The 26,320-nt window shown below is 50.4% G+C and overlaps 1 protein-coding gene across 1 annotated transcript in view; it reads right to left on the bottom strand.

The window, feature by feature from the left end:
* Positions 1–19,765, bottom strand: part of CACNG5 (calcium channel, voltage-dependent, gamma subunit 5) — a 51,278-nt gene extending 31,513 nt beyond the window's left edge. The window contains exon 1 of the mRNA XM_011948735.1: positions 19,286–19,765. The gene's annotated coding sequence lies outside the window, so the exon portion shown is untranslated. The remainder of the gene's footprint in view (positions 1–19,285) is intronic.
* Between the last annotated feature and the right edge of the window lie 6,555 nt (positions 19,766–26,320).

Genomic DNA, 26,320 nt, shown 5'->3' with positions numbered 1-26,320 from the left:
CCAGGTTCAAGTGATTCTCCTGCCTCAGCCTCCCGAGTACCTGGGATTACAGGCGCCCACCACATGCCCAGCTAATTTTTTGTATTGTTAATAGAGATGAGGTTTCACCAGGTTGGCCAGGCCAGGTCTCGAACTCCTGACCTCAGGTGATCCACCTGCCTTGGCCTCCCACTCTTTTCACTTTTTTAATGCTAACTTTTGAGACATTCTTAAATTTAAATTAAATGTATTGTACTATTATTGATTTATATACATTGGTCTTGTATCTAGCAACTTTGCTGTGTAAGGTTCATTTGGATTTTCTATGAGGATGAGCATATCATCTGTGAACACTGACAGTTTTGTAGGTTTTCATTCTAATTCTGATACCTCATTTTTTTCTTGTCTTGGTGTACTGTCTAGGGACTCGATGACACAGAAGTGATGATAGTGATATTCCTGTCCAATTTGAAAGCCATGAAGTTATAGATGAACCACAATGAGATACCATCACACACGTACTAGAATGGCTAAAATTAAAAAGATTGGCAATACTAAATATTGGAGAAGGTTTGGAGAAACTGCAGCTCTCATGTGTTGCTGGTAGAAATGCAAAATCGTACAACTGCTTTATAAAGTCAAACATGCTCTTGCCACACAACCAGAAATTCTACTCCTAGGTTGGATTCCTAGAAAAATGAAAACTTGTGGTTGCATAAAGACTTATACCCGAGTACAGCTTGATTCATATAGTCCCAAACTGGAAACAACCCCAATGTCCAAAACTGGTGAATAGATAAACAAACTGTGGTATATAGAATACTACTCCACAATAAAAAGGAATAAACGACTCATGTATACAACTACATGGGGGATATCTTAAAAGCATTATGCCAAATCAAAGAGTCCAGACACAGCCTGGGCATGGTTGCTCATACCTATAATCCCAGCACTTTGGGAAGCCAAGGTGAGAGGATTGCTTCAGCCCAGGAGTTTGACACCAGCCTAGGCAAGATGGTGAGATGTGAAGCGGAGGGTAGGGGGGTAAGGGAGGGAAGGGGAAGGGAGGGGAAGGGAGGGGAAGGGAGGGGAAGGGAAGGGAGGGGAGTGGGGAAGGGAAGGGAGGGGAGTGGGGAAGGGAAGGAAGGGGAGTGGGGAAGGGAAGGGAAGGAAGGGAAGGGAAGGGAGGGGAAGGGAGGGGAAGGGAAGGGAGGGGAAAAGGAAGGGAAGGAGAAGGGAGGGGAGGGACAAGGGAAAGGAAGGGAAGGGAGGGGAAGGGAAAGAAAGGGAAGGGAGGGGAAGGGAAGGAAAAGGAAGGGAAGGGAGGGGAAGGGAGGGGAAGGGGAAGGGAGGGGAAGGGAAGGGAAGGGAAGGGAGGGGAAGGGAAGGGAAGGGGAGGGGAAGGGAAGGGAGGGGAGTGGGGAAGGGAAGGAAGGGGAGTGGGGAAGGGAAGGGAAGGAAGGGAAGGGAAGGGAGGGGAAGGGAGAGGAAGGGAAGGGAGGGGAAGAGAAGGGAGGGGAAGAGAGAAAGAGAAGAGAGAGAGAGAGAGAAAGAGAGAAAGGAAGGAAAGGAGGGAACAGGGAAGGGAAGGGACAAGGAAGGGAAGGGAAGAAGGCAGGCAGGCAGGTAAGAGTTCAGACACAAAAGACTACATATTGTATGATTTCCTTTATATGAACTTATAGAAAAGCAAAAACTATAGGAAGAGAAAGCAGATCAGTAGAGGGCAGGGCATTGACTGCAAAGAGGCACAAGATAATTTTTTGAAGTGATTGAAATGTTCTATATTATCATGATTACATGTTTATCAAACTGTATACCTAGAAGTGATAAATATCATTATATATGAATTATACCTTTTTAAACTTATTTATACCTTTCTAAATAAGTTTGCATTAAACAGCAATTTTCAGTTTCTTAAAGATTTAGTAAAACTTGCCAAGGAAAACCATGTGGGCCTGTTTCTTCTTGGGGGTATATTTTAATTCTGCTTCAATTTTGTATTAGGGTTCTCCAGAGAGACAGAAATGGGAGATGATATATACATATATGAGAGGGGATTGATTTACCATGGGAATTGGCTCACATGATTATGGAGACTGAGAAGTCCCATAACAGGCCGCCTGCACACTGTGGACTCAGGTATACCAGCACTGTGTCTCAGCCCAATTCTGAAAGCCTCAGAACCCGAGGGAAGACCATTCTCATTCCAAGGCCAAAGGCCTGAGAATCTGGGAGGCTGCTGGTGCATATCTCAGAGTCCAAAGACCAGAAAGCCTGAAGCTCTGATGTCCAAGGGCAGAAGAAAGGTGGTGTCTCACCTCCAGGGGAAAGAGAAAGCAAATTTGCCCGTCCCCTGCCTTTTTGTTCTATCCAGGCCCCGGTCAATTAGATGATGCCCATCCACACTGAGAGTGGATCTTCCCCACTCAATCCAACTAACATGCCAATCTCCTGCCAAAACGCCCTCATGGCACACCCGGAAACAATGCTTTATCAGCTATCCAGGTGTCCCTGAATCCACTTGGATCAAGACCTAAAATTCACCATTATCAATGGTGTTAATGGCTACAATCTATTTAGGTTTTCTATTTTTTTGAGTGACTTCCCAGAAAGTCACCCATATTTGCATAAACTCTTTCATGATATTCTCTTAGGTGTTAAATAATGATCCTCCCACATATCATTTTGGTCTTTTTCTAATTCCCTCTATTGTTTGTGTTTTCTCTTTTTCCCTTTCTGATATTTCGTCATTTGGGCAATTTTATTCAGCTCTTACAAACATCCAGCTCTAGATTTTGTTGTTCATCTTTATTTCGTTGCTGCTGATGAGAAATCTACTGTTATTTTAATATGGTTTCTACTCCTTTTACCTCCTTGTTGTTTTAAACACATTGGATTTATTTTATGGACTTTTCCACACTGTTCTACAACCAAGCTTTTCAAGTGCTAATTTCCCCATTTGCTGTCTGTACTAAGTTGCCTCAAGGTTAAACCATGCCCTCATGTGGTCTGTAATTTTTATTGTGAGCTCATCTTCAGCAAGGCTTCCCCCTAGCCATCCCTATGGGAATCCTACATACTCTGGCTCCTGGAAGAATCTCTGGAAAGTGGTTTTGGATTTGATTCAGCTGGGTGAGCTAGAAGTTCCATCAGTCCAGGATCTGATTTTACATTAAATTCTTAGCTCAGGATTTCTCTCCCTTGGGGATGTTAGAAGCTTAGACTCTGTACCTGTGGGCAGCTCATTCTTCGGTCTTCGTTTTTTTGGAGGAGACCCTCCTCCACCTTCCTAGACAATCTGGGCAGAGCTAAATGTCCTGGCAATTTTGGGGGCTTGTAGTTGGCAAATTTTAGCCTCCCCTTCGTGGAGGGGGAGTCTCAGTGCCAACTTCTGGCCTTGCCACGGCCCAAGACCGCATTTTACAGTCCATGGGTGAGCGTTAAAATTCCAGACTTGAGCTACGATGGCACATATCTGGATCCAGTACCCCCTGGTTCTCCTTAGTATTAGTTCACAAGCTCAAGGCTTTGAGTTTCAGTTCCCTGGGGATTTCCTTCTCTCTTATAAGTCAATGATGTATTTTAAAACCTTCTGAAGTGCTGACAGTTGGTACTCCGTTGCCAAAACTAGAAGTCTCGAATTCAGTACATATTTGTCATCCCCCTCCCTTTCCTAGGGGTGGTATTGGAAAGCTTTAACACCCCCGCCCCACATTATGGATGGAGGAGAGGAGGGAAAGCTGCCTCTTTCTATTCTGCATTTCCCAGTATGCTGCAATGAGCACAAATTATTTTTCCAACTGCATTGTGTGTGTGTGTGTGTGTGTATATATGTATTTGTTTATGTATATATATGTGAACTTTAGTTTTAAAAATCAACAAAAGATAACCTATATATAAAGAAAAAATATACTTTAGACCAGAGCATTTCATGGAAGAGGGAGGCCAACAGTGAATTTCCTCCCCTCTCCCTGGGATGGCTTTCTTTGCTTCTTCCTGGGGCACAAGCCAGCCTGCCCCAGGCTTTTGCAATGTTCTATTTTTGTTTCATTATTTAACTGTGTCCCATATACACTGCTAAGTGGAGTGCTCAGTTCCATCGTTTAATGGATAACTGACCTCTGTCTGCAAATGCCCAAGTCACATGGAGCTCAGCAGGCCATTAATGGGGTCCTCAGACCCCCTCCCCCAGTCCATTTCAGTCTGAGGCCAAAAGAGCAGGAATGTGGACAAATCTTTCAAGGGAAGACACAGAAGGGTTACAGAATGGAGGGCAGGAAGACAGGCTGGGGTGGAGTCCACTTACAGCCTGCTTTTGGGAACTGAGGGGCTGCCTGGCTGCAGGGGCTTTCTCACCTCTCCTGACCCCTTTATGATCTACTGAACTCAGCTCCAGGTTGGATTGACTTGGAGCTGTACTGGGACCCACCTCCTGGAGGACTAGGGGATTTTAATTCTTCTTCCTCTTCTTTCTTCATTATTTAATTTCTAGACCTTCGCAGTGATCTAAACTGTATCTTTTGACAACTTGACCCCAAAAAGATCACACACCCAGGAGCTTGGAAAGACAACGGCAGAATCCTCAGGCAAGAGGGAGAAAGGGTACGTCACAGAGGTATGTGCGCCTCCACTGCCTGACCTTGACCCTGGGATTCACAGTATTTTACCCAATGCTGTCCTATGGGGTTGTGACCTCCGTGGCTCCTTCCATCAAGCCCAGGAAGATGACATTATGGGTGGCGTGATCCATCTCACCTGTGAGAACACAGAAGCTGAGAGGGGTGTCCTGCCCAGGGAGGCTAGGGCAGGACCTGAACTTTGTGCCTTCTGGGGTGTGGTCCCCCATCTGTGTTCAGCCATTCAGCCTGCAGAGGTAGGGTGCATTCCCCAGGCAGATCCCAGAACACAGCCCAAGGCCACTCAGCCAAGAAGTGTAATCCCAAGATTCAGGGTTGGGCACCCTGAGTGAGGGGCTCCCGGCCACCACCCCACTGCTAGATCTGCCCTCCCGGGGTGGGCACATGGCTGCCTTCTGTGTTCCTGCCCTGCCTTCCTGGGCTGGCTCCATCTGGCCTGCTGGCCTCCTCCTCCTCCTCTGCCCCTCCCGTCCCAGTGCAGCTAAACCCACCCCTGCCCCCAACCCCGGCGCCTCAGAGGATGAGTGTTCCTCACCCTCCCCACAACAATCCATCCATCAGGATGGAGACGGCCGTTCCCATCCGGAGGGAAGAAGGGGCGGAGGAAATCGATTGCTGGGAATGATGTCTCTGTATTCTGCCTCTCTGGTTTATTTCCCTCTGCAGAGGCAGGCGGGGAAAATGTTGGCTGCAGTTTTGACATGAATTGATCCTGAAGCTGGGTGAACCCAGCGGTACTCCCTTAATGGGCAGCCATGGCCTGCCAGCTCTAGGGCTGACAACAAGCACTCAATCAATGCACATGGCGGCAGCCCATTCATCTGATCGCACCCCAGAAGGCACAAAGTTCAGGTCCTGCCCTGGCCTTCCTGGGGAGGACACCACTCTCAGCTCTGTGTCACCCATAATGTCATCTTCCTAAGCTTAATCGAAGGAGCCAAGGAAGTCACAGCCCCGTAAGAAAACACTGGGTAAACACCATTAATTGCAAAGTCAAGGTCAGACCTCCTGACTTCTCCTTGCATCCAGCACTGGGGCCTGCTCAGCAGGGTCTGAACGTGGGTCACCAGCTGGCATAGGGGCTGGGAGAGAAGGTCAAAGGAGGGGAGCAGGGCCACTACCAGGACCTCAAATTCATCTCCCCTGCCAAGGTAAAAGCTCCTACCCAACTCGGACTCAAATGCCTTCAAAACTGAACAGAAATCCCAGTGGCGCAAATGGTCCTATCAGCCAGTAACACTTTAGTCTGAATCTGTAGAGGCTTGTCCTCAGTGAGGATGGTCCCAACGTTGTTTCAGGGACGTGGTAGGGTATATGAGGTGACCGTGTGCAGGGCCCAGCCCACACCTGGGACTGTCCCCCCTGCTGATTAAGCCGGGTTCTGGCCTTGGCCCTGCAGCCCCCATCTGACGGTGTGACATTCGATGGTGTGCTCTCCCTGAAGCTTCACCCACCTACGGAGCCCTCCGTCTTCTCACCTGGGACTGCTTCCTTGGTATTCCCAGGTGAGACAACACTGGGAGATCACACTTCCTTGCAGAAGGGCTAAGACCATGAAATATGGCAGTGTATGTGGAGGTGGGCACAGTGCCTGGCACATGGCCGCTGCTCTCCCGTCAAGCTTCTGGAAGTTTCCCTCAATCCTTGGAATAAGGGGAGAACACAGGGACACCCAGAAATGCAGCAACGTCCCTTAGGAAGGATTCAGAGTGGGCAGCAACCAGTCACAGAGGGCTGGGCTGTCGGGTTCAGATTCAGAAAAAAAGATCAAGAACCCCTGCTACCGGCAGTCTCAGGTAGAGCCGGAGTTGAAGGTGGGTGGGAGCAACCAGGTTGTCTCGACATGAAAGGTGAGAAGAAAAGACATTTTCCACGCACAGAGCAAATCCCACCCTTCTCCAGGAAACAACACTCCTTCCGGGAAGCCGGTGGGGGCCCACCTGATCCCATCACTCACAGCCCACCCTGGCCAGGAGTCTGGGCTCCATCAGAGACATGCCTTATGCCCTGGAAGGAGGGAGCTGGCCTTGGTGCTGTGCATCTGCCGGCCCCAGAGCACCTGGCACGCCCTTTCTGCAGAGCAAGGGTGAGGTTGGCCCAGATGTCTTCACCTCTGGGATGAACAGGTGCAAGGGAGGGCTGCCCACCAGGGAACAGATACCTATTTTGAGACCAAGTAAGACTTATATAGGAAGTCCCCTGGCTCCTAGGGCCCTGGCTGGGGGAAGGTGGTTCACCCTGGGGGGAAGGTGATATGGTTTGGCTGTGTCCCCACCTAAATCTCATCTTGAACTGTAGCTCCCATAATCCCTATGTGTCATGGGAGGGACCCGGGGGGAGGTAATTGCATCTTGGGGGTGGGTTTTCCCCCTTGCTGTTCTCGTGATAGTAAGTCTCACGAGATCTGATGGTTTTAGAAAGGGCAGTTCTCCTGCACACACTCCCTTGCCTGCTGTCATGTAAGATGTGCCTTTGCTCCTCCTTCCCCTTCCACCACGATTGTGAGGGCTCTCCAGTCATGTGGAACTCTGAGTCCATTAAACCTCTTTTTCTTTATAAATTATCCAGTCTCAGGTATTTCTTCATAGCAGTATGAAAAGGGACGAATACAGAAGCTATTGCTTTCTGGCACACCAACACTTACTGCCCATGAGTGGGGCCTCTGGAGGGCAAGTTGTGTCCAGGTACAGAAGTCCAAGGGACACTCTGGGAGACGGAGGGTGCCAGGTACACAGACAGGAGCCAGGAACAGAATGGAGCTCCTTCAAGCCTCAAGCCTCTGACTTTTCTGCCTCACATGAGCCATGAAGTGAACAGGTTTGTAGCTAAGTGTGCACAGTCCCTGAATGCAAACTCTGGCTCTGCCACCAAGCAGGTGTGTGGCTTTTGACAAGTTTGCTTCACTGCTTAGTGCCTCCACATGTGTATCTGTAAAACATGGGTAACCACACTTCCAAAGGTTTTCAGGAAAATCATAAGTTTTGGCGAGGATGTGGAGAAATTGGGACCCTCATACGTTGCAGGCTGGAGTGTAAAATGATGCAACCACTGTGGAAAACAGTTTGGTGGTGCCTCAGGAAGTTGCACACAGAGTTACCAGACAATCCAGCAACCCCATTCCTAGGGATATACCCAAGAGAATTGGAAGTAAGTCTTCAGACAAATATTTGTACATGAATGTTCATCATGCATTATTCGTAAGTCCAAAGGTAGAAACAACCCAAATTTCCATTCGTGTGGTAGCATGCATGACTAGTACTTTGTTCCATTTTATGACACACTGTGGTACATCCATAAAATGGAATATTATCCAGCCATAAAATGGAAGGAAGCACGGATGCATGCTGCAATACGAATGAACCTTGAAAACATTATGTGCAGTGAAAGAAGCCAGACACAGGGGCCACATGTTGTATGATTATAATTCCATTTAGGTAATGTGTCCGTAAAAGGCAAATCTAGAGGGACAGAAAGCAGATTGGAGGTTGCCAGGGACTTGGGAAAAGAGGGAATGGGAGTGACTTCTTCACAGGTGATGAAAATATTCTGAAACTAGAGAGTGCTGAGAGTTGCACAATATTTGAATGTATTAAATGCCACTGAATCACACACTTTAAAATGGTTAAAATGGTAGATTTTATGTTATGTGTATTGTGCCACGATAAAAACCCCTAAATATTGCATCTATTTATATCAAAGAATATGATTCACCATGATTTAAAAAACGCATACCCAAAGTGTATGCATATAAGCAATTATGAGGGGCAGGGAGGTTGCTGGGGGAGGATATTAGAGGAGACTGGAAGTGAAGTGCTTGGCATAGAGCGAACCATGAAGTAACAGCTCAGTAAACACCAGCCTCCCTCAGCTACCCCTCGTGTTAGAGAACGTGCCTCTATTGGCCACGCCCTTTCACACGTCACCTGGTCTTGGAGCCCCAAGAGGCAGGAGGTCAGGTCCTTAAGGTCTTGCAACTGCACATTGTGGGCCAAGTGACCCTGCCTCCCAGAGTGGATGGAGACGAGACCCCAGGGATGGGACTTGCCTTGAAGGTCTTAATAACTCACCTCCATGGAGGTCTGTGATTAGCACTGGGGGACACAAGCTTCTTGGGCCAAGGCAGATCTCCAAAGGGCAAAGGAGACACTGGGCATTGATTTCAGTGACCGTGGCATGAATGCTATTCAACCAGCCGGTAGTAAATATCCCTTTGGTGGGTCCCTGGTCTAGTGGGGTAGCTGGGAAGGCACCGATGTTGGCAGTGCAGGGGCAAGTTGGCTGATGGAGGTGTGCTGGGGATGCCGCAGGAGCACAGACAAGGACCCCTAATTGGGGAACATCTGGGAAAGCTTCTGGGAGAAGCTGATCTTTGAGCTAGTCCATTCCATCACCTGGTTCTCGTATGGAGAATAGTTTTTTGTTTTTTTTAAAAAATTTTACTTTAAGTTCTGGGATACATGTGCAGAACGTGCAGGTTTGTTACATAGGTATACATGTGCCATGGTAGTTTGCTGCACCTATCAAGCCATTATCTAGGTTTTAAGCCCTATATGCATTAGGTATTTGTCCTAATGTTCTCCTTCCCCTTGTCCCCAATGCCCCCCGCCCCCCGACAGATCCTGGTGTGTGATGTTCTCCTCCTTATGTCCATGTGTTCTCGTTCAACTCCCACTTATGAGTGAGAACATGTGGTGTTTGGTTTTCTGTTCCTGTGTTAGTTTGCTGAGAATGATGGTTTCCAGCTTCATCCACGTCCCTGCAAAGGACATGAACTCATTCTTTTTATGGCTGCATAGTATTCCATGGTGTATATGTACCACATTTTCTTGATCCAGTCTATTAGTGATGGGCATTTGGGTTGGTTCCAAATCTTTGCTATTGTAAATAGTGCTGCAATCAACATACATGTGCATGTGTCTTTAGGGGAATAGTTTTTGTTTGAAATGAAGAGAAGAGAATTTTGGAAGAGTCAGACCCTGTGCTAGACATCTTGGTTACATTTGCCTTTCACAAATTCCAAAGGTTCAGAAAGAACATGGGGCTCCTGAGGTTCAAATCCTGGACCTATGAGCTTTGTGACTTTGGATGAGTTACTTAACCTCTCTGTGCCTCAGTTTCTTCACCTATAATATGTGTTTCATGATAGTGACCCCATAGACATTCAGTAGAGCACTCAGTATGGGAAATCCAAAGTAGGAACTTGTCATCATCACAGCCATTCCCTTGCACACAATGGCTTTGGGGCCAAGATCACTGACACCATGATCACTGACACCGTTGTCTATAAGGACCCGTTAACTTCGCTCTTCCCAGCCACAAACTTCAGCTGAGCCTCATTCAGACAATATGGAGAGGATATGATGAACTCTGTGTCCTCAGCACCGGGAAGACACAGTGAGTGGCTGTCAATATATCGAGGACCTCTTGCATGACATCTGTCTTCTACTTTATAATTTTATCATCATGTCTATCTTATATAGTAGCTGCTCTCCTTCTCATTTTAGAATTAAGGAAACTGAGGCTCAAAGAGGTAAAATGACTCACCTAAGGCCACATGGAGCAGTTGAGCTCCAAATCCCACATTCCCTCTGTCCACTGCACAGTGCATATGGCAGGGGCCCAGGACTAGTGATTAATAGCCCAGGTTTGAATTCCCAAGCTAATGCTTACAGCAGAGCTGGATGTCTGATCTGAAAACACACATGATGATAAGGTGTACCTCATAAGAATGAGACAACAGGATGCTTACAAAGACTTTGACAGTGATAAGCACCCAATATGAGCATTAGCTCCTAGAATTACTCTATCATCCTGCTACCTCCTATCAGAGAACTACTGGTGACCCATGCTCCTGCAGGCATCTGGCTCTGGAAGGGACAGCACAAATCTGCTGTCTGGTTCATCACTCCAGACCCCAGAGAGTATGGACAACCCCCCAGCCCAGGTTCTCTCCCCCTGAGTCAAGGTCCTCTTTCTTCCCAGCTGTGTCCCTCATGCCAAACTGCACAGACACAAATTCCAGGAGCAGCTCGTACTCTTTCGCTTGAGATCACCCAGTGTGAGAGCAATTCCAACACTGGCTTATTCCAGTGGTTCCTGCCTCCCCCCACCCAGGACCAGCCTGACAGCTGGCTTCCTTCCAGATAGGAGCAGCACCCTTCACCTGACCTCCACCACTATGCCAGCTGCCTTTGAGTTGGGAACAGGCTGCTTCCACCCACGAAGGACTCATGGAAGTCCCAACTCCTGGAGCAGAACCACCCCCGCTGCGGCATCCTTGCTCCACAGTGATCCAGGCACCCTGGGTTTAAACACAGGGGAAGATGGGAAACTCCCCATCAGCCAACCCCACGTGAGCAGAAGTCTTCCCACGACTGCACCATGTCTACCTCCTGGTAAGGTCTTTTCCTACCAATTCAGATTTACTCTCTGGGATTATGGAGATAGGTCGCATTTCCCAAACATTCTGCCAGAAACAGAAATTACTTCAACAACCAGAAAATAAAAACCAAAAGGAACAAGGGTCACTGAAGCATGAGCAACTTCCGTCCAACCTGTAGCTCTTGAAATGTCCTGTCCCCCTATGCCCTCCAAGCTTTTCCTCTCCCTCGTTTGGTGCCTTTACTTCTTTAGGTGCTGGACTTCAGAGTGGCGCAGTGAAAGCCTGCCCCCATTAGCATCAGAAGGGCCTAGGTTCAAATCCTGGCTTTGCCGTTTATCAGCCATGGGATTGTAGGCAAGCTACTGAGCCTCGGTTTTCTCATTTGTAAAGTGGGAATCATAATACCCTCAACCAAGATTATGGTAGAGGATTCCATTAAATAGTGCAATACATGTCAAGTACAAGCTAGATGCTCCCAAAGTGGTGGGAGTTTTTACTGGCCACCATCTTTCGGAAATGTCCTAACACATCAGCCTCTTTCCAGTTGCTGGCATGCGGGACTGAAGACAGTGCTTTAGAAAATTACTCAGCCAACTCACAGGCCATTTGTTCCACTTGCCCACTGGCCTGTTTGCCCCCAATAGTACCTGCTCTTTCTTCAAGAACTGACCCCTCTACCCTAGGAGTGGTCCTTATAGGCACATCACCTGGTCTCAGATGCTTGGCCAAAGGTGAACACCTGATGCAGCCAACTCCATCAGATACTTCCTCTCAGGAAGGGCCTGGCTCTTTTTAAGATCCAACAGACTGCCTGGGGCTCTTATGGCCTGAAGTCTACAGAGGGAACTAGGTCTATTGGCCTTGGCGTTAGAAATGCTGCAAGAGCTGTGGGTCCTGCCTCTCTTTAACTCCGGATTCTGGGTTCTCATGAAATCGGACTGTGAGGCCCATCCTTGAGTTCCAGGACACACCTGAGGCCTCTAATCAACTCTGCCTTTTTGCTTGAGCTACACTGAACAGAAGGAGCCTACAGGCTTGACTTCCAAGAGACCTGGGTTCAAATCTCAGCACTGCCACTTATTAAGTGGGTAACTGTGGGCAGTGGCTCAACCTCTCTGAGCCTCGGGCTTCTCATCTGTAAAGTTCCTTTATCTGCAACAACCACAAACCCTCCCGACAGTGCTCTCATTATCTGTCTTACCCATGCAGAAGACTGAGCAAGAGTCAGCAAGGAACCTGGTTAAGGTTCTGGGGTATTGGGTGGTACAGGTCAGATACAAACCCTCCCAGGCCAGGATGCGACCCTCTCACCACCTTGCCTTGCCTGGTAGAGGCTGATAAGCCACTCCCCAACCCTGGAATCACTTTTATATTTCACAGGCCTCCTCGCAGACCACCAGCCCAGCCCATTTGGCAGTGAAGGTGAGAGCATGGTGGGCAGTGGGGCCGGGAAGAGCAGGGAGTTGAAGCCCCCCTAAACCACACTGGGAAAGTGGCACCCTCTTCTGGCCTTTACTTTTTGTGTGATGAAAGATACTCTGATTTCTCGCTTGGCTCCACAGCTCCATCTGCTCCGTGGTGCCTATGTCCAGCTTGATTTTCAAATAATCACAGTCCCTTGAGCTCTGGAGCTGGGGGACCTGCAGAGGTTCTGGACTGGAAAACCTCTAAGGGAGGGACAGTTTAATTCCATAAAACACACCTGACCCTTGACACAGAGCAGATGTTCCAGAAAGAGGTTGTGGAGAAGATGAATCCTCTCCCATCCCGTCCTTTTACAGATGGGAAGCAGAGGCCCAGAGGAGTGTGGGGACTTGTCTAAGCTCATGCACAGTGAGAATCACTGGGCCTCAAACCCCTGTTGCCCATCCTGAAGCCAGGGCTCCTCCTGTGGCAGCCCCCTGAGAAGATTCCTGGGCAGGAGGCCTCCCTGCTGTCCTGCCTGGCTCTCCTTGCCTAGGGCAGTGGGAGACAGCTTGGAGGATGCTCCTTTGGGCAGGTACAGAAAGGGCTGCCACCTGCTGGGCGTTACCTTCAGGTGAGTGGAAGGAGCCAATTCCAGCAGTGGGCATTTGGGGATGTTTTCCTGGATGGGCTGGGAAAGGAGAATAAATCTTGGAGCCCCCAAATCACTAAGCTAAAGGGAAAAGTCAAGCTGGGAACTGCTTAAGGCAAACTTGCCTCCCATTCTATTCCATGTCATCCCTCTGCTCAGAGATAGATGCATATCTGATTGCCTCAATCAGAAACTCAAACAAATGCAACCATTTGTCTCTCACCTACCTGTGACCTGGAAGCCCTCTCTGTGCTCTGAGTTGTCCTGCCTTTCTGGACAGAACCAATGTACATCTTACATATATTGATTGATGTCTCATGTCTCCCAGAAATGTATAAAACCAAGCTGTGCCCCAACCACCTTAGGCACGTGTCGTCAGGACCTCCCGAGGCTGTGTCACCGGCACATGTCCTCATCCTTGGCCAAATCAACTTCCTAAATTAACTGAGACCTATCTCAGATACCTGAGGTTCACAGGCCTGCCCAGCAAAGTCACGTGGCTGTAACATCCCATCGTCATCAGAAGCCACAGGCTCTGGAAGACACACCACCTCTGACAGCCACTTACTCAGGGATCAAACAGGGCAAATGCACAAAGACACACTGGTAGACACACACACCTCCTGAGAGGGACCTCACACATCTGGAGCACACAGAGACACACCAGTGTGCCCGACAGTCCCAGGAACCTTCCTTCCTGGGGTCTCGCTGTCACTGCGGCCCATCCCCAAGGAAGACATTCCCACGCAGGAGGAGCAGGGGGATTCAACCATGAGAGTTATCAGGGAGGTGTCTGCGGACACCAGCAGCTGCTCCTCTTTTTTCAACTCTGGGGTATTTTTAAAACCCACATTTCCAGTGATGAGCCTGCCTCTGACATGTGCCTCTGGAATAATGTGAACCTGCCAGATGGGTTCATTGAGGCTCTCTGGATTTAAGTCTTAGGGGTTCTGAGGCTGCAGAATCTTGCTAACAAAGCCTGTACTGGCTGCCCCTGCGCAATCCCATGATCTTTCACTTGGGTTCAGGCTTACCTTCCTGGGGAAGCCGGGGCAGCATCATCAGAGGGAACCCAGCAGGCTGGCCCTGAAGACCGTGGGAGATGCTGACTCTGAAAGGGCCGGACCTCCTCCTTAGCTCCGGAAGAGGGAGCGCTTGACTTCCCCGACCTTCTGGGATACTGGCTTTGACCTCAGCAGATGGCATTACTGCAGCTCGATGAATACACAAGTCCAGAGCACGCGCCCGTGGCTGGGCGGATTGGGAGGGGGCCACCTGCCCTCTGGCTTCTCGCTGGCACGCGTGCACAGAGAGGGGGCACTGAGGACAGCATTCCCAACAAAAGCCCTGCAAAGTGGGGATCAACAGTTCCCAGAGAACACCGAGGGTGAGGGAGATTCTGTGGCTCGTCTAAGGCCACCGGCTAGTAAGAGACTGTGCTAGGATTTGAACTCAGTTCTGTGTGGCCCCGAAGTCCACATTTTAGTGTGGACAGTAGACAGTGGGCGGCCCATGCTTATTCCCCAACAGCGCTGCCCGAATTGCTTAACCCTTCTGGGCCTTGCTTTTTCTCAATTGAGCAATCAAGTAAAGGAGTAACACCCGATAGCACTTCAGTGCACATGCGCGGAACAGCCCTGGAGTGGCGTTTGTGCCTAGCAGGTAGTGAGCGCCCACTGACCTCCCCTTTTTACTCACAGAGAAAGCTCACAGCCCTCGGTGATGGGGGACCCATCAGAGCCCACCCAGCTGCTCCCACATTGTCCACTCCCCAGACTCACTGTTCCTCCGTGTTCCTCCAGTTTCTCTTGCTGCAGCTGCTTGGAAGCTCCTTCCCAGACTTCTCCCTCTCGCTCTCTCCCCACCTTCCCATCTCTGATAAATGTCACCTGCGCAGTGAAGCCCTTCCTGGCGCTCCTTTTGAAAATGGCAACCCTGCCTCACCTGTGCTCTCTAAACCCTGACCTTGCTTGGTCTTTCTTGCGTCTTCACCATGCAGCCTCCTCCATTTTCTACTCCTACACCTCATGTATTGTTCATTTCTCTCTGTGAACTGCTTGCTCCTAAGAAACAGGATTGATTTTTGTCTTTCTTTCTAGCTGTATCCCCAGTGGTTCTCAACAGCAGACTACTTTGCCTCCCAGGGGATTTTTGGCAAGCTCTAGAGACATTTTTGGTTGTCAGAATGGGTGGGGGTGGCCTGGCGTAGTGGTTTACACCTGTAATCCCAGCACTTTGGGAAGCCAAGGCAGGTGGATCATGAGATCAGGAGATCGAGACCACCCTGGCCAACATGGGAAAACCCCATCTCTACTAAAAATATAAAAATTAGCCGGCCGTGATGGCACATGCCTGTAATCCCAGCTACTCGGGAGGCTGAGGCAGGAGGTTTGCTTGAACCCAGGAGGTGGAGGTTGCAGTGAGCCGGGATCGCACTACTGCACTCCAGCCTGGGTGAGAGAGTGAGATTCTGTCTCAAAAAAAAAAAAAAAAAAAAAAAAGAATGGGTGGGGGCCTGGGGTGCTACTGGTATCTCATGGATAGAGACCAGCACTGTTACAGAGCATCCTACACCGCCCAGGACAGCCTCCCCTGCACCAAAGAGAGGAACAAGGCAGCCCCAAATGCCAATAATACTCCAGTCATATCCCTGTTACTTAGAACAGCAGCCAGCACATGCATAGCAGGTACTCAGTAAATGCTCATTATGGAAGAACGAGGAGCTGCTATCGTCATTGTTGTCATCGTTACTATTATTAAGAACAGATGTGGTCGAGAATCGTCCTTAAGGATGGCCCTTGGGTGCTCATGGCCAATAGGTCACACTGGTGACTTAAAACATCTTTCTGTTGGTCTAGGCTCCGCCCCCTGGAGCATCCAGAAAAGGCAGCAAACTGCTTATTGCTGGGGCTTCACCAGCCAGGACCAGTCTATATCATCAAGCCTCCCGAGCGCCCAGGTGATACCAGCCTTCTCCTTCCTACAAGGAACCTGGCCATGGGCTACCGTGAGCAGGGACCCTCAGTCCTCACCCATCCATCCCCCGTTCCGCTTGTCCCCACACTGGAAAATTCAGGACCTTGTGCCCAACTGAGCAAGGAATCACCTCCACAGGCCTTTTCAGGGTGATCCCAGCCGAACTCTGCTCCCCCCAAGCCACTCTCAGCCCAGGAGACTCGTGGGACTGAGTGAATTATGCCATTTTTGCTTCTTTCAAGAAAGGGCAAGAGGAGTGACAGGGGAATTTTCAGGGAGGCACAGCCAGGCAGGGGATACTCTGTCATTTTGCTGACCTAACAAATTATCACTGGCAATTTTAAACAGCCAGCGTGACCAGGCCAGCCTCTCCTAATGCAGAGGGCACCACCCATAGAACACACGAAACCCCACGTGGCGTGTTCTGAGCGGCGGGTAGAGCAGCATGAAAAGAAAGGATGCTTTTGCATCAGGGACTATTTCACCTCTCGAACATGCTGCCGGAGCCCAGCCCAGCCACAGGCCTGGCACCCACCCTATATTCACACGGAGAATTCCCGCTTGAGATTCACAACTTTCTCTGCCTGAGGCCTGCCCCTTCCCCCTCACCCCAAGCCTCTCCTTCTCCCTGGGGCCTTCTTGAGCTTAGCAGCTGGGCCTGTCTCTGCAGAACTGTGAGGCTGGCAAAGTACAATCTTCTCTCTGCTACACTCCCCAAGCTTCTCTTTCCCTCCTCTCTGTTCTGCCTTCTCTTTCCCTCCTCTCTGTTCTGCCTTCTCTTTCTCTCCTCTCTGTTCTGCCTTCTCTTTCTCTCCTCTCCAAGGTCCTGAAAGATTCTAAACAAGTCATTGATGCTAAGGTTTAGTAACTGACGTAAGACTATGAACCACAGAAATAAGTCTCTAATGGTGGGATATTAAGCATCAGATGACTCGGTTTGGGGAAACAGGATGATATTTGGTGGTCAGGGGTTGTCCTGGTGCCCCTGAAGTCTCAAGTGGCTAGTCCCAATTCTGCCAGGGAGTAGGACTGGCCCAAAACTCAGAAAAGATGAGAGAGCAGGCACATGCCAAGTGTCAATGAACCAGGAGACTGTGTGAGGTGGGCCCAGGACACCAATGGCTGGGGGCAGAAGCTGGGGACAGAAGTGCCAGCTCCCCGCAGAGGCAGGGCTTGCTGAAGACTGGGTTGCATCCTCCATCCTCACTTTTTGGGAATCCAAGCTCAATCTGTGAACTACCCTGCTACTAAAATTCACACCACTTCCCCCACCTCTAAGGATGGCATGAGGGATCCTAGCTACACAGCCACTTCCCTCAAGTCCAATGTCAGAGAGTCAGGCTGAGGGCTAGAGAAAGCAGAGGCCACAACACCAGCCCTGAACCTTTGTGACCTTATTTGATTCTCAAAACACCCTGCCAGACCCATCTTACAGATGAGGAAGCTGAGCCTCCAAGCGTTCTGTAAGTTGGACAATGTCACACAGTCAGGGACCTAGCAGGGTTTGGAGCCCATGTTTTCCACAGCAACCTAAGGCCAGTCTCTTCCGAACAAGCGTGAATAATTCAGCCAATCTCTCCATGCACCAAGTCACAGAGCCCCGCTTACAAGCCTGAGAATGGCTGAGCTCCCACAAGCCTGCTGTTGGCTTGTGGGGCCTTGGATGCAGCCAGCCAGGATGCTGGGGTTCTCACATCACCAACAGCCCCAGCCACAGCAGGTCCACATCCCTATCTTCTGTCGAACTGGACTACCCAGCCCCTCAGCACATCCACTGCCTTTCACATGACAAGAGGGAGGAGGTTTGGGGGTGGGGAGGTCTCAGGCACAAGCACAGATTTCACCCTGTTAGGCACACTGGGGACCTGGCCCTGAGATGGGGTGTCCCCAAGCTACCTCCAAGGGCTGTGTTAGCAGAGAGGTGACGCAGAGCTAGGGCTTCTCAGGCAGCCAGGAGACTTCGGCATGAGGGGCTGGCTACAGCATCTGCAAAGGGGTGCCACCAACCTGCCACTGAGATGCCTGTGGTCCTGAGATACTCTGAAACCAGGACATCAGAGCCAATCCAGGTCCCATACCCACACCCAGGCAATCCAGGCTGTTAATTGATCAAGACCTGGAGTTTGTGGAGATGAGGGGAATGGGTGTGAGGTGGCCAGGAGGGGAAGCCTCATCTTGTGTTCCCCACGATGGATGTGGAGCAGAAGCCAGCCTTGGTGACAGCTTGCATGTGACATCTGTCAAACTGAGACAGCTCCCACTTGGGGATCCTGTCCTGGGTCCTGCTCTAACCCAGTCACTGATAATCCATTGCAAAGTGGGTGAATCCCTTCCTTTCTGGGAACAAGGGTTTCCTCAACCACCGGTATGCCTGGCAGGTACCGGGGACAGCCCCTGGGCAGCCCTGGAGAAGCTAGTCAGATATGAGCTTGTTTCCTCCCCAGCCAGGCTCCCGGAATTATTTCTCAAATCATTTTCAGTCCTAGGAAGTGATAATTTGATTTCACTTTAACATTTTTAACAAGCTGCATCTTCATCAACTGCCAAATTAGGCTGAGAGCAAAGAGATCGGGTAATCACAATGAGGGGCTTTGGAGTGATTGGGGAAATCAAATTTAGGGTGTGGCTGGGGAGTTGACACTTCACACTCAGCACCTGCTGCGGGGTCCTCATCGCACCACCCTGATCACTCCCGTGAGTCCATCTCTGCTCAGTGGCTCCTGGCAGGGACACCCCCTCCTATCAACCCTCCCCACAGGCAGGAGAAGGAAACCCCGGGTCCCACAAGCTGGAGAAATGAGGCCACCCTGCAGGCTGTGATAAGCGGGGAGTCGGACCCGCGTAGGCCGACAGCCCAGCTCAACAGGTGGTGGTGGGCTTATTCCTTCCTGCATTATCCGGATAGTTCTGCCAGCCCCATTCAAGCCCGACGTGGAAAAGTCTGCCCTCAGCTTTGGCGTGGGTAAACTGCCTGGAAGCGACTGCAAAGAGGGGGCATCATCATCTCCCCCGACACATCCCTGGGACAGACAGATGGACAGACACACACGCACACGCGCGCACACACGACCGCGCTCCCCATCACCCTGCCCCTTCCAAAGTGCGCGGTCGCGGGGGCTCTCCGGCCCCTGCCCCTGGCTGGGCGGTCATGGGGGCACAGCCCGGCGCCGCAGCCGAGCACCGGTGGGAGACAGTCCCCCGGGGACCCCCCGGATGGAAGAGCTGGTCTCTCCCGGTTTTCCCGGCTCTTACCTCGCTGGAGCGGCCGCGACCCCCGACCCGGGTCCAGTGTCCCTTGCCGGCTGGGCGCGCGGGGCGGGAGGTACCGCGCTAATCTGCCCGGGACGCCCGCCCCGTCCAGTCAGGCCGAACCGCTCCGCGCCAGTGACCGTGGCCGCCGCCGCCGCAGCTCGCGCCCTGGACCCCGAGAGGGAGGGGCGGGCAGGGGGCGGGGCCGAGGGCGGGGCCTCCCCACCCCTGCGCTACCAGCTGCGGGCGGGGTTTGGGACGGATCGGATGCCGTCTCCCAGGCCCGGGAGGTGAGCACCTCTGGGGTAAGCACCCCCGTGGGGGTGGCAGGTGAAGAGTTGTGGGCTGGCGTGGGAGAGGAGAGGCTTTCAGAGTCCGCATCGGGCTGGGAGGCCCTGCCTGGAGTCGGACTCACTTTCAAATTCCAGCAGCTGGGGCTGCTGCCTCTGCTGTTGCTGCTGCTTTTAAATAAGGATGATGATGATGATGATGATGATAACGATAACGGAACAACAATGCCAGCTAGTATTTGTTGAGCACTTACTAGTGTAAGCGTTCAATGAGCTTCACACGTATTAAGTCATTTAATTCTCACACAAATCCCATTTTACAGATGAGAAGACTGAGGCACAGGGTGCTTAAGTGAGTAGTCTGAGGACACACAGCTGGAAAATGGCAGACCCAGGATTGCAGCTCAGGCCTGTCTAGGTGCAGAATCTGAGCCTTTAAAGCCCCACTATGCTTTTGTGCTGGGTGGTCTTAAGCTAAGTGTTTGTCTCTCTTAACTGTAAAATGGAAATATGTGTCCAATAAGTGGTGGTAACTAACACTTAAATATTTCTTCCTTTCTTAGGTTCTATGTCTCCTTTAGTCCTGGACACCGAATAGGTGCTCAGTAGATGTTTGTTAGTCTGTGACTAATTTGAAAGTGGCAGCTGGAGCCAGTGTGGTCAGCCAGATTGGAAGGCGGACCCAAGGGCTAACTCTTCCTGGCTTGCATAGCTGCACATCTTTATTGCTTTGAAATGGCAGCCTGACCGATATCTTTGTCCGGCACACTTGTGCAGATGCTCACAGACCAGCAGCTTCCCCTCAAAGGCGTGTAAAATCTCTGCAGACCATGAGGGGGTCAAAGATGTGGCATGTGGAAATATGTGGGGGCAAAGTTGGTTGCTAAATAATGAGACATCAGCAGTGAACATATTTGCTTAAAACTGTAGGGTAGAAACCCTTATAGAAGCATCTCTGTTGCTGAGGTCTCCTGACATGGGAGGACGTTGTCACACGTGAATGGGGCAGGTGGAGTTGGGACAACTGAAGGTTTTTGGAAAGGATACACTAAGTGTCTATTCACAGCATTTTAGGCCTATGCAGTTTTTGCCTTTTCTCCCTTTTCCCACCTGCCCCACGAGTGTTCTTCTCTATCCCCCAGAATACCCTGATGGAAAATCCTCATCCCATATGATGGGTGACCACATCTCCCACTGGATTGAGTGCCCCCATATCTCAAATTCTCAGTGCCCATTATCCTCAAACTCTTCCAAATGTGCTAGTTCCTTCTGCATGGATTGCCCTCTACCCTACTTGGAAAACTCCTATACATCCTTCAAGACCTTATTCAGTTTACTCCTTTTGACCCAAGAATGGATTTCTTCTTCGTCTCTGGGCCCAGGAGCCTCTTGCACAGCTCTCACTGGTATGGCAAGGATGAATTTACTGTCAATCTCCCTAATTATGCTGGGAGCCCCTTAAAAGGAGAAGGTCTGATGCATAGTAGGCACATAGTATTTGCTCAATGATGACTGGAAGTTGGACACATCTGCCCAAGACTAAAGCTGTCAGGGAGAAAACCACCAAACAAAACTTCAGAGGGAGCTGGATCAATGAAATGAAAAGATGAAAACGGGCAAAGCACCCAGGAGACGTGCCTTTCGCAAAGTCTGCAGTTCATATTCCCAGCAAAGGCCAGAGAGGCTGGCCTGGGATCCATGCCCTGTGGGTCGCCTCTGCGGGCTGTCGCCATGTCCTCCAGCCACTGAAGAGTATGTGTATGAAATGGGGGTGAGCAGACTGCCTGGTGTTGGGTGTCAGGAAAGTGGTGGGTGGGAGAGGGAATGTTCTCCCTTGTGGGCTAATTGAACAATCCCAGAATGTCCACTTGCCCCCTAGATAGGCCCCCTTTTTGATCTGTGTGATCCTGTTCTCTGGATCATCTTGCAATGCTTATGGAGGAATAACAGATCAATTGACTGCAGAAGACACCCGTTAAAAGGGAAGCTAGTGGCTGGGCGCGGTGGCTCACACCTGTGATCCCAGCACTTTGGGAGGCTGAGGCAGGCAGATCACGAGGTCAGGAGATCGAGACCACCCTGGCTAACACGGTGAAACCCTGTCACTACTAAAAATACAAACAAAAAAATAATTAGCTGGGCATGGTGATGGGAGCCTGTAGTCTCAGCTACTCGGGAGGCTGAGGCAGGAGAATGGCGTGAACCCCGGAGGCGGAGCTTGTGGTGAGCTGAGATTGCACCACTGCACTCCAGCCTGAGTGACAGAGCAAGGATCCATCTCAAATAAATAAATAAATAAATAAGAAAAAAAAAAAGAAGAAGAAGAAAAAAAGGAAGCTAGTGTCTGGGGGTGCTCACAGCCTCCTCCCCAGTCATTCTGCTCAAGGCAAGTGGGGAAGTCCCCACAACATGGGTGGTTGAAAAACAGCAATTTGAATCTGATAGAATGAGGTCTTTAGCCTGGCTCTGCTCATAACTAGCTGTGTGACCTTGGACAAGTTACTTAACCTCTCTGAACTTTCATTCACTTCTCTATAACCAAAGCTGGCTTCATGGCTCTCAAAGCCTTAGGAAGGCTCTGTGCCTGGTTTGATGATCTGATTTTGCCATCTCGAAATTCTTAATCGGTTTTCAACAAGGAGCTACATCTTAATTGTTGCACCGGACCCCACAAAATTATGTCTCTGGTGCTGGTGATAACGCCAACCTCACTGGGTTGCAACAGTGAGATCGTGTTTGCACAAAGGTCTGACACATCAGTGGCTCTCAGCAAAAGTTAGTTTCCCTTCCTGTGATCTGGCCGTAAATGATAAATAGAAATTCACCAGGTAGACAGAGGGCTGGGAAGGGAGTTTCGGGCAAAGGGGTCATCCTGGGCGAAGGCCTGAGAATATCAAATTACATTCAGGGAAAGGCAAATGGTCTGAGGTAGGGTGGGCATGGGAAATGGTGGGAGACAAAACTGAAGAGACAATTGGGGCCAGAGTGGGGGAGGCCTCCCAGTTCTTTTAAGGAGCTTGGCCCTCAAGCCCTCAGGTCTGTGATCAGGGAGCCTGGGAAGTGAAGGGGTGAGCAACACCAACAACATCTGTGCCCCACAGTTGGGCTGTGGACTGGTTCAGATAATGAGGGAAGCAGTGGGTGATGTGGGCGGGAGCCCTGCTCGGAGGCTGCCAATACAGCGCGTTTGAAGCACTCACTGTAGACATAATGGGAAAATGCTGTAGGTGTAAAAGCCAACAGCTGTGCTTGGGGATTTGGATACTCCAGGCCTGATGAGTAATGGAGCAGCCCTTCCTCCCTGGGTCTCTTTTTCTATCCTTTTAATAATTCATGGATTCCCCATTGGTTGAGGAGTTTCATAAAACCTCAGCTCGCTCTCTCTGAATCCTGGGCCAGTCTGAACAAATCTGATGGCTTCACTCATTAGGTCTTAATGAGAAACACACATCCACGTGCACATTCTTTGCAGAATGTGCCTGCGTAGATGACAAGGAAGAGGCCCAGTTATGTCTGGGAGGAGGAAATGTCTTCCAACCAGGCAGCCTCCTTCTGGTCCCTTGGGGGTGGAGGTGGTGACATGTGTCACTTCCAGGTGGAAGCTTTCAGAGTCACTGAGTGCTTTGCCATGCTCATCTCTCTGCCTTTGGGATTGTGGAGACAGGTGTCAAGATGGCACTCTGTCACTCTGAACTCCCACGTGATGACAAGTAGAGATTCTTTACTGACCTCTGGCAGCCACATAGCATGAGCTGTGTGTACCTTCTAGTACACATGGACTGGTTTGTTTAAGCAAACAGATGTTGCTCCTAGTGTAGAGCAGAGATGGAATCCCAAACTCAGATCTAAGTGGTCACCAACACTGATGTGGGACAGTCAATACCAGACCGATCAATACCAGACCAATGAAGGCACCTTCAATCGTGGGGATGGAGGAGACCAGAGCTTTTTGGCGGATCCAGGTCAAGTTTGAAGTGAGCAGTATCTAAAAATGTGCAGAGTGTGCATATGTATGCATGTCAGGACGTTGGAGGAGAGGGAAGAGGGCCCTGTGAAGTTGGGAGGGGGTGTAGGCAAAAAAAACCTGGTCAAGGCCAGAGCAAGAAGAACTGAACTCACTGTGGAGCTGCCCCTGTAAAGGGTTGGCTAATAATAATGATATTAATCCCCACTACAGCTAATATCAATTACATGCCATGCACTCTGCTAAGTGCTTACCATGTGTTAAGACGTTTAGTTTTCACAGCAGCCCTCTGAGCTAGGACAAATGCTAGCCCCTATTTCCAGATAAGGCTATGGAGGATTAAAGAGGTAATTTGCCCTACATATGGTCAAATTCTAGTGCTCAAAGGAGAATGGCACATTGAGGCTCCATCCACATCAGCATCACCCATGCCGTGAGTAGGCACAACAGCTGGAATCTTTAGGCCAGCTGTCAGGGCTTAAGCATGCAAAAGTTGGTCTAAGCAGGGGACTCAGGGAGCTGTGTCAGAGCCATGTAGCCTGGATGATTGGGCAAACAGGGAAGGCAGAGGTGACAGTCGCTGGCAAGGAGGCCCAAGGAATACTGTGCTTCAGAAAGCAAGAGGCTGATTGTCCATTCTGCTTCACGCAGGAGGCTGGGTCACCAAATGGCACTTCCTATCTGAGCTGGTTGGTGGGGACCTAGAAGGTGGGGCTGTGCTTTTGGGAGTGCTAAGCCTCCAGATGAGATTGTTCACTCACCGGCTCCTCCTTGCTCATGGACTCAGTCCTGTGTTTCCCTCTTTTTCTCCTGGACTTGACTTTGTGTGTGGGGCTGGGAGTGGAGTCTGCAGGGACATTGGCCCTACCTCTCCTTTCCCCCTCGCTTAGCCCTCGTCACATCCCTCCTTTTTCCACCACCTCTCAGTTCAGTCTGAGCTGTTCCCCACAGCCCCTCCCAGCTAGCGTCCCTCTCCTCTCCACAGCCCACTAAGGGCCTTATCAGGACTCAAATGTGGCTTCCTAAGAACCACATCTCTTCCTCATTGAGAGTGTGCGGTCTCCTGTTTCGGATGCATCCGACTGTGAAGCCTGGGAGAGTTCATACAGCCATCCGCGTCCCTGCCGGATCACTGAGCAGCCGCTCGGATGCCCACTGGCTGTTCTCCCAGCTGCCCTCCCGGTTCCCCTAAGACCAGCTGTTCATCCTCTGCTCTCATCATTTGTCCCCTTAGTAACTGGATGATTGCTTATAAAACAGTTCCAAGGGCAGGGCGCCCATCAGCAGAATGAAGACTCTTCTCCATTTTGACTGCTGAGAAAGTTACAGGGTGGTAAAGGAAATGGCACCCAATAAAAGCCCCAGATGGAGCAGAATACATCAGGAACAGGGAGGAAAGAAACCTTGGCGGGGAAGGTCTGAAGGCGGCCCAGGAAACTGCTCTTAAATGGGTCAGCACCTGGACAGCTCCCTGCAGGGCGAAGGCACCAGGTGGTTGCGGGAGACTCTTTGTAAGGGGCGATTACAGCCTTTATAAGACCCGGACTTTTCCTTGCTCTTTACTGGACCCTATAAAACTCCAGCGACTCGTGCCCATGGGCTTCAGGGAGATAAAATCTCATCTGATCCGTTCATCTGTGCCGATGTCAGCACGGATTCACATGGGCTACGGTGTTACACACGAGCAGTTCCTTAGAGAACTTCGGGACCCTCAGTCCATGAGAAGTGGCTGCTGTGGCTGCCAGCTCAGCAGGTTTCCGGATGGTTCCAAGAGAAGGGAGATCAAGTAGCTGCCGCCTTCCGCAAGGCACACTGCACAGAGCAGACATCAGTGGCATGGTGTGGGGAGGGCCCCCAAAACATTGCCAAGGGCCCTGGAGGGTGGGGACGGGGATAGGAGTGAGGAGAAAGGGAAGCCAGGAAATGAGAGCATTTCCATATATTTCAGAACAAAGAAAGCAGGACCAGGCTCACGTCACCTCCCCAATTTCTTTTTTCTTTGTTTTTTTTTTTGGGGGGGGGATGGAGTCTCGCTTTGTCACCCAGGCTAGAGTGCAGTGGCATGATCCCTCACTGCAACCTCTGCCTCCCGGGTTCAAGGGATTCTCCTGCCTCAGCCTCCCGAGTAGCTGGGACTACAGGCGCCCTCCACCACGCCTGGCTAATTATTTATTTTTAGTAAAGATGGAGTTTCACCATCTTGGCCAGGCTGGTCTCGAACTCCTGACCTTGTGATCCACCCACCTCAGCCTCCCAAAGTGCTGGGATTACAGGCGTGAGCCACCACGCCCGGCCTACCTCCCCAATTTCCTGGCTCCTGGGATGACAGAAAATAACGTCTTAAAGAGCCATTTCCTAGCTTTGAAGTTAATGGAAAAAAAAAAAAAAAAAGCTTTGAAAGAGTGGTTCTGATCTCCTGACCTCGTGATCCGCCCGTCTCGGCCTCCCAAAGTGCTGGGATTACAGGCTTGAGCCACCACGCCCGGCCTACTTCCCTTTATTTACTAGTTTTGAGAACATGCATTGGTTCCCTAGCATCCTCCACATATTTAAAATATTTGATGTTTCAGTTCTTTGTGGTTATTATCCTTATTGATGCTCAAAATATTCCATTTTTAGCTAACAGGAGTCTCTGGAAGTTGACGTCTGAATTTTTTTACATGACCTTTATAGTCTTTAAGAGCTTCTTAGGCCGGGCACGGTGGCTCAAGCCTGTAATCCCAGCACTTTGGGAGGCCGAGGCGGGCGGATCACGAGGTCAGGAGATCGAGACCATCCTGGCTA

The sequence above is a fragment of the Colobus angolensis genome, unplaced genomic scaffold, assembly GCF_000951035.1.
Source record: "Colobus angolensis palliatus isolate OR3802 unplaced genomic scaffold, Cang.pa_1.0 Scaffold1, whole genome shotgun sequence".
NCBI classification, from domain to species: domain Eukaryota; kingdom Metazoa; phylum Chordata; class Mammalia; order Primates; family Cercopithecidae; genus Colobus; species Colobus angolensis.
The sequence above is the reverse complement of the archived record's forward strand: the minus strand, read 5'-3'. Positions and strand labels throughout refer to the sequence as shown.